Source organism: Gopherus flavomarginatus, chromosome 9 (assembly GCF_025201925.1).
Source record: "Gopherus flavomarginatus isolate rGopFla2 chromosome 9, rGopFla2.mat.asm, whole genome shotgun sequence".
Classification (NCBI taxonomy): domain Eukaryota; kingdom Metazoa; phylum Chordata; order Testudines; family Testudinidae; genus Gopherus; species Gopherus flavomarginatus.
The window spans coordinates 42,238,155-42,247,384 of NC_066625.1; the positions used below are offsets into that span (position 1 = coordinate 42,238,155).

The 9,230-nt window shown below is 48.2% G+C and overlaps 1 non-coding gene across 1 annotated transcript; it reads right to left on the reverse strand.

Annotated features, from left to right (window-relative positions):
• Positions 1-8,898: 8,898 nt before the first annotated feature.
• Positions 8,899-8,970, reverse strand: TRNAQ-CUG (transfer RNA glutamine (anticodon CUG)). The gene has a single exon. It is a non-coding gene; the product is annotated as a tRNA-Gln (tRNA).
• Positions 8,971-9,230: the final 260 nt, after the last annotated feature.

Consider the following 9,230-nt stretch of genomic DNA (forward strand, 5'->3'; position numbering starts at 1 on the left):
GCTGGTGGTTATTTCAATACTTAGATTTACTAAGCCAGCACAAAACAGCTTCTGTAGTACCTCACTGGTTACTTAGAAGTTTAAACCAAGCAGTTCCCTTAAAGTACCCAGCCTCAGGCCTCCGTCCAGACACACCTGTTAGATATGATGATGATTCCTGAAAATCTTACTTCATCATATAAAAGAAAAGATTCTTCCGATCCCAAAGGATCAGCCACATAACCAGGTTCAATTATAACTTAGATCTTACCTAAAATACATGCTATAGCCAATTCTTATTAACTAAGCTAAAATTTATTAGAAAAGAAAAGAGAGAGAGTGTTGGTTAAAAGATTAATAGACATATAGACTTGAATTCAATTTTTGAGGTTCAGATACACAGTAGAGATGAGCTTGTAGTTGCCAAAAGTCCTTTTAAAAATAGCCCATAGGTTATAATCCAATGTCCATATTCAGGGTGGCTCCAGTCAATGACTGGGGATCTCAATCCTTGTGGCTTAAGGTTTCCCCTTGTTGAAACCCAAAGCAGATCTGAGATGAAGAAGGATCGTGTCCAAGGTTCTTATACATTTCCAGCAGCCTTTCAGCCTGAGAAAACAATAGGCTTAACTCTTCTTCCAAACATCCTGGCAATTAGTACATCCATCAAACAGTTCAGATACAGATTACCACAACCTTCAAAGAGACACAGACAATAATACTATTTCACTCAAGTATCATCATAAATGTTAATATTCTTTCTTTGCTCTTTGAATTAAAACTATAGCAATAGACAAGACTTGTTTGCTGACATCACAAGACCTGAGTAAACACCTCCCCTTCTACCTCTAACACTGCAGACTTACATTTCAAAGCTTTGTTCATTTACATATTTTGTTAACCAGTTTTTAAGGTTCACCCACGGGTCAGGTCAGTCGGTGAGGTGAGTTAATTAACTCTTTCTGGCCCTGTCACCTTTCAATGAGATATTAGATTATACTTATAATGTCACAGTCACGGTGAGTTGACTGCTGCAGCTCCCCGTAGACTCTGTCTGCGCCTCTCACCGAGCTGGAGTACAGCAGGCGATGGGAGAGCACTCAATGTATTGCATCTACACTAGATGCGATATATCGACCTCCGCTGGATTGATCGCTGCCCACCGATTCAGCAGGTGGTATAGACATACCCTGAGTATCTGGTGATCGGAGCTGGACCCCGGAGGGGGACACATTGAAGGAACTCAGGGGATAAGGTGCCTCTATTGTCAACTGTCAGGGCTGCTGTGGCTCAGAGGAGGGTGCTTGACTGCCTGGCAGGCTTAGGCACCGCAAGCCTTGGAGGTGGGAGAAGTGAAGCAGCCACGGCATGCTCGGGGTGCTCGTGCTCGGAGCAAGGGTGAGCTGGGGCGAGGGGGGTGCCGCAGGGCAGAGCAGGGGAGTTGCCACAAGAGGGGAGCCTGAGGGTGGAGGGGGGAGCTGCCACGGGTGGGGCGCCTCAGGGCGGGGGGGGAGGAGGGTGCAAGGTGGAAGTTTAGCCTAGGGCATGAAATATCCTTGCACCGGCCCTGCCCCACACCATGCTTGCAGCCAGCCCTGCACCCCCTGCCCTTCCCTGCCCGCAGTCAGCCTCTGTCTCCAGCCAGCCCTGCACCTTCTGCTTTGCCTGCACCAGCCGCATCCTCCCTGCCCTGTCTCCAGCCAGCCCCTGATGCACCCCCCTGCCTGAAGCCAGCCAGCCCCGCAGCCCTTGCCCTGCCTGAAGCCAGACCCTACCTCCAGCCAACCCCACATCCACTGGTGCCCTGCACTTCCCAGGGCAGTAACCCTGCACATCTGCTTCAGTGAGGGGGGCAGAGAGCAGCTGGGACCCACACATGTGCACACCGTAGGGTGACCAGACAGCAAGTGTGAAAAATCGGGAAGAGGTGGGGGGTAATAGGATCCTAGATAAGAAAAAGACCCCAAAATTCGGACTGTCCCTATAAAATTGGGACATCTGGTCACCATAGCACACCCCTAGGACTCCTGAGTTCCATTGCTGGGTTTCCTATTGGTTCCACTGCTGGTTGTTTTCCTTTTCCTGGGGACTTTGGGCAAGCAGCAGAGTCTGGCCCTGTTGTTACACTGGTGCCTACATCCAGCGCACACCTGTGCATAATGTGCTCCTGGAGAGCTCAGGCAGGGAGAAGCATGTGGCTCATGGCTGCTGAACCAGCTACTCCAAAGAATGCGGCAGATCTCCCCCTCCTTGGGCAGCAACACCCTGGCCGGGGGCTTCCCTGTCCCTCCTCGCTGCCAAAGCAGCCTGTTCAGCGCAGAAACCGAGGTCACCTGCCTCCGCCCAGCCTCTAGCTGGAGCTACTTCAGCCCCGAATTGCTGGTATCCAGCCTGGCCAGAGTTGGTGAGATGTCCTAGTGGAGTTCGTTCTTTCTCCCTGGTAGATTATGATTTTCCCCACTGCAGTAGGTTGCTCTTTCTCTGCTTCCCCATAGCCCCTCCCCAGTGATAGTGACCCCTGCTGGCCAGGAACGGGAGTGTCCTGTAGGTGCCTTCTTGTAGGAGCAGTGACTCCTGGTGGCGAGGGGCAGCAATGCCTGGCATGTATCCACCCGGCATTGCTGCAGAGACCCCTGGTGGCAACTGAGGACAGTTGCCCATGTGACCCCACTACTGCCATTGCGCCTGTGAGCGCTGGTGGGTAGGTGAGGCAGGGCCCTGTATGTACATCAGCCATTGGGGCAGGGCCCTCTGTGTATCCCACTCTCATCTCGACTGTAAGCTGTCTAAACTCCTACCTGCCTCATGGGGCCACAACCGTTGTACCCCCAACCCACCCAGCAATGTCGTCAATCTATCCAACTACACACTCAGCCCAGAAGAAAAGCCTGTCCTATCTCGGAGACTCTCTTTCTGCCCTGCCACCTCTACCAACATGATACAGTTCTGCAGCAATCTGGAAGCCTACTTTCGCCATCTCTGATTCAAAGAATACTTTCAGGACAACACTGAACAGCGCACTGATACACAGATACCCTCCCACCAACAGCACAAGAAGAAGAACTCCACATGGACTCCTCCTGAGGGTCGAAATGACAGTCTGGACCTATACATTGAATGCTTCCGCTGATGTGCACAGGCAGAAATTGTGGAAAAACAACATTGCTTGCCTCATAACGTAAGTCGTGCAGAACGCAATGCCATCCACAGCCTCAGAAACCACCCAGACATCAAAGAGGCTGATAAAGGAGGTGCTGTTGTCATCATGAACAGGTCTGACTACCAAAAGGAGGCTGCCAGACAACTCTCCAACACCAAATTCTACAGGCCACTTCCCTCAGATCCCACTCAGGAATACACTAAGAAACTGCAAAATCTACCCAGGACACTCCCTACACTAACACCGGAACAAATCAACATACCCTTAGAGCCCCGACCAGGGTTATTCTATCTACTACCCAAGATCCACAAACCCGGAAATCCTGGATGCCCCATCATCTCGGGCATTGGCACTCTCACTGAAGGACTGTCTGGATATGTGGACTCTCTACTCAGACCCAATGCCACCAGCACTCCCAGCTATCTCTGTGACACCACTGATTTCCTGAGGAAACTACAATGCATTGGTGACCTTCCAGAAAACACCCTCCTAGCCACCATGGATGTAGAGGCTCTCTACACGAACATCCCACACACAGATGAAATACAAGCTGTCAGGAACAGAATCCCTGATGATGGTGCAGCACAATTGGCTGCTGAGCTCTGTGCCTTTATCCTCACACACAACTATTTCAAATTTGATGACAATATATATCTCCAGATCAGTGGCACCGCTATGGGCACCCGCATGGCCCCACAATATGCCAATATTTTTATGGCCGACCTGGAACAACGCTTCCTCAGCTCTCGTCCACTCACGCCCCCTTCTCTACCTACGCTACATTGATGACATCTTCATCATCTGGACCCATGGGAAGTAGTCTCTGGATAAATTCCACCACGATTTCAACAGCTTCCACCCCACCATCAGCCTCGGCCTGGACCAATCTACACAGGAGGTCCACTTCCTAGACACCACGGTGCAAATAAGTGATGGTCACATTACTACCACCCTATACCGAAAACCTACCGACCGCTATGCCTACCTTCATGCCTCCAGCTTCCATCCCGGACACATCACACGATCCATTGTCTACAGCCAAGCACTGAGGTACAACCGCATCTGCTCTAACCCCTCAGACAGAGACCAACACCTACAAAATCTCCACCAAGCATTCTCAAAACTACAATACCTGCACGAGGAAATAAGGAAACAGATCAACAGAGCCAGACGTGTACCCAGAAGCCTCCTACTGCAAGACAAACCCAAGAAAGAAACCAACAGGTCTCCACTAGTCATCACATACAGTCCCCAGCTAAAACCTATCCAACGCATCATCAGGGACTTGCGTGTCAGGCCGGTCCCCGCCCACAGGCAACCTGCCAACCTGAAACATTTTCTCACCAGTAACTGCACACCACACCATAGTAACTCTAGCTCAAGAACCAATCCATGCAACAAACCTCGATGCCAACTCTGCTCACATATCTACACCAGCGATACCATCACAAGACCTAACCAGATCAGCCACACCATCACCGGTTCATTCACCTGCACGTCCACCAATGTAATATACGCCATCATATGGCAGCAATGCCCCTCTGCTATGTACATCGGCCAAACTGGACAGTCGCTACGGAAAAAGATAAACGGAGACAAATCAGATATTAGGAACGGCAATATACAAAAACCTGTAGGAGAACACTTCAACCTCCCTGGCCACACTATAGCAGACCTTAAGGTGGCCATCCTGCAGCAAAAAAACTTCAGGATCAGACTTCAAAGAGAAACTGCTGAGCTTCAGTTCATCTGCAAATTTGACACCATCAGCTCAGGATTAAACAAAGACTGTGAATGGCTTGCCAACTACAAAACCAGTGTCTCCTCCCTTGGTTTTCACACCTCAACTGCTAGAGCAGGGCTTCATCCTCCCTGATTGAACTAACCTCATTATCTCTAGCTTGCCTGCATATATATACCTGCCCCTGGAAATTTCCACTACATGCTTCTGACAAAGTGGGTATTCACCCATGAAAGCTCATGCTCCAAAACGTCTGTTAGTCTATAGGGTGCCACAGGATTCTTTGCTGCTTTTACACATCCAGACTAACACGGCTACCCCTCTGATACTTTCAGGATATGTTTTGGTTCTGAGAGGTGAAAGGCTGCTCTGTGTGTGACGTTATGGAGTGACGTAGCAAAGGATGATTGCAGAGGTGATGCATGTGCCACAAAAGTTGTGAGGTCCCTCCCCTAGCTCTGACCCCAGAGTCCAGAATTTACATAAACCCACCCGCTGACCTGTGACTAAGAATCTGGTTGCAGAGCTATTTCATGTCCCACAGCTGACTTCCCACAGTCCAATCTGCAAAATTTTCTTGTTGTTTGAAAATAAAGAAGCGTTTTCCCCAACTATGGAGTTGGTTAAAACTTTCAGTGTGGAAATGAGATCAAAGCCCAGCAGCTTATGTATGTCTAAAAATTGCATTTAATCACTAATCACCTTTTATCTGTAGTATTGATTGAAATATGAATTAGAATGACAAAAAACTCTATTTTTAAACTAGAGAGGTATAAAGGACATAAAACATGCATTTAAACATTTCACAAAAAAAACATGCTGTTAAATACAAATATTCTTTTTCAATTTCTCTTATTTCACTAGCCTTTGGAACCCATGTCCCTTGCCTAACGAGAGTTATGTAGGTTCGGGTGAGTCCCGAAATCATGAACTGCTAAGTTCCGTTCTACTGTCTTTGATTCATATCACCAGAATAACTGTACTTTATTACCCCTGCCCTAATAAGAAAGAGACCGGGGATCCCACAGCAGCTGAAATAACCCTTTGGACATGCACCCCCATCATGCAATGCGGGGTGGGTGTGAGCATGCATATCAGCAACAAAAGGCCTTTACAACAGATCACCAACAGATGGCAGGGTAAAGTTCATTCTCACCTTGCTTACATCCTCCCCCTAGCCAAGAATTGGTGGTCCTGATAAATCACACTCCCTGTTATACCAACACATTGGTATTGAATGAGAAGTTATGGCTAGCAAAAGTAGCCACCCATCTCTGCCTTGTAGCATCCAGCTTAGCCCTTGTTAACACATAAGTCAGTGGATTGTTCTCTGTCCACACCTGAAACCGAGCACCACACAAGTAATCTCGAAATTTCTCAGTGATGGCCCATTTCAAGACCAAGAACTGCTGCTGGTGGTGGGATAGCGAGTTTCGGTATCAGACAGTCCTCAGCTGGCAATGCCTACAGATTTGCATTTCCTTCCACTTCCTGCTACGGGCCTGCTCCCAGACCCTCCAAACTGGTATCAGCATGCAGGATAAACGGCTTGTTTGGGTTAACAAGGACTTGGACTGGCACATGAATCAGGCAAATTATTATTTCCCGTAAAGCTCTGTCACTTCTCTCCTCCCTCCATGTCCCAAATGGAGAAGAGAGGAGCCCCTCCCATGTCCCAGTCTAGGAACACCAGAGTGTGGTGTGGTTGTGACTCAGTCCAGGTCTGCTAGTGCTGCAAAGGAAATTTTTTTCCTCAGTCCAGATCAACTGGAGTTGTTATTGCAGCGGGGAAAAGTTGTTTTTCCTCTGGTTCTTAGATGCTTTGGTGAAAGGGGACAGGCAAAGGTTTTTTTCTTCTCTTTGCAGCTCAAATTGCATACTTCGTCTCTGCTTTTTGTTCTAGCTTGACTTCTCTCTTGCATCTCAATTTTTTCTTTCTTGGCCTCATTCCAGAGCATTCACAGCCCAATTCTCTATCCTAACCCTGAGCTCCGTACTGCACCCTGAATGTCTCATTCTAACCCCACCCCAGAGTCTGCACCCCCAGAGCCAGTGCCTTCATCCCTCTGCATTCCAACTCTCTGTCCCATGTAGCCTGATATAGGGTGTACTAATAATATTAATTTGGATAATTTGATGAAAGTTTAATTGATTAGCTTACATGTTATTTAATTTAATTGAGTTACAAAGTTACATTTGCATTACTGCTATTCAAAAGATACATATGGCATTATATACAACAAAGTTTTGGTTAATATACTCACAGACTTCCTTGATAACCTGGTGGTAAGAGACACAGGACCAGCCTTGCAGTTCAGGTTTCTCAATTCTTAAGTGAAAGATGCTGTGCCTAGGGAAAGCTAGTGTTACTTAGGGTTTACTTGAATATGTTAAACTTAAAATCAAAACCTAATAAACAAAGACTAAAAACGTAGGGAAACCGAACTTAGCTTAGTTCCCTTGAAACTTAAAGTTTCAGAACAAGTACAGCCTACTGCTAGTACATAGAGAGAGAGTGGAGGACGTAAGTCACAATGATAAAGCAAAATGCTCTAGCGAGGTGGCTTACCTCTTTTATAGGGCACAAGGTCCAGAAATCCTTCCTCCTATGCCCAAATTTCATTCCTCACCCACAAAACATTAGGGTACATTTACTTCATAGACTAGTAAGTTTGTGCTTGTTGATGACATGTACATATGCACATAAGTTACCTTGTAGTGTACCTGTTAAATCTGTGGGTACAACACTGAATAAAACTCTATGCCATTCTCCATTGTCGATTGTTCTAAGTAAAGGTCTTGGACAGGCATGGGTACTTATCTATTTAAGTAACATGAGAAAGGTCGATTTTCCTCTCTGAGTAAAAGGTCACAATATAGATATGCTAACTTTGCCTTAGCTTAACATACAGGATAGGGCCTCTAGGTTCTCGTAAGTCATGTGTCTCAGTCTCCTAATCATTTTTATTGCCCTCTTCTGGACTCTCTCCAGTTTGTCCACATCCCTTCTCATGTGGGTCCCAACCCCAAAAGTACTCACATTTTACCCCATTGACCCCAAAATGCCAGCTTTTAATATGTAAATAGGGTGCTGCCATGGTCAAGTCATTCCCGAGCTCTCCAGCGGAGCCTGCTGGCACAGAACAAGGTGAAAATTAGCCAGGATGTCACTCAGTCAAATCCCTGTGCTCCCCGCAGGTGATATCGGAAGGCTCCAAGATGGATCATTTCCCTTTCTCTCATCAGCTTCAGGCCCCAGGGTTACAAATGCACCAGCCAGTTGGGATTCTCCTCTGGCCTCAGGGTGTGGGGCTGCTCTGAGGAGATGGACTTGCACACTTGGGATATTAGTGCAAAGATACAATTTCAATTTCTCTTAGAGAAATTGGAGGGCAATTTATATTTGGTACAAATCTTATTTAGTGAAAGGAAAGCTGCAGTGACAGCCTGTTTACTGGGGTGCAAAACACCTTCCTCCTGGGAGAAACAAGAAGTTAGAATTAGAAATTTACATCGTTTGTTCCAGTGTTGGTTCAGGCTTTAGGATGGAGTTTGGGTGCTGGGTGCAGGCTCCGGCAGGGTTGTAGGAAGGGGTGAGAGGTGCAGGCTCTGGGGCTGGGAAGGAGAGTGTGGGAAGGGGTGCACCCTCTGGGAGGGAGCGTAGGGCTGAGGATGAGGGATTCGTGACGCAGGAGAGGGCTCAGGACTGGGGCAGAGTATCAGGGTTCAGAGGGAGCTCAGGGTTGGGGGTGTTGGAGAGGCTGAGGGCAGCCTGCACTAGGACTCTGGGGCAGCAGTTCTGCCCAGAATCCCTCTATTCCAGCAGCAGGAGCAGGCAGATGCTGCTTTTTGTCAGGCAGGGATGCACCAGAGCAGAGGGGAGGGGTGCCAGGCAGGGGCCAGGGGAAGAGACCCAACTCCAAATATTGTTGGAGCAGGGCCCCCAGCCCTGAATATTCCTGGAGCACGAGCACCACAAATGTATATAACCTGCCGCCTATGACCACAAGCCAACACAAGGTCCCACTGAGATTTGAACTCAGATTACAGGATTCAGAGTCCTGAGTGCTGCCCATTACACCATGGGAGCAGCTTGTGCTGCCTTCTCTGCACATCGGTGACCCTCATGGGGCTGCTTGTGTGTAACCCTTCTGCCCCTCTAGTTGGCAGCAACAAGGGCCGGGTTCAGTATCCAGGGGTTCCGTTTCAGTAACACAATGCATAACCGGCTCGAGCCCCCACCCAGTGACCTGGGACACTCACATACCACACCCCCCTGGGCGCCTCTAGGAGGCAATACTTCCCCTCTCGCAAGCACGGAGTCTGAGTGTAGCAAAATCTTTTTTAATA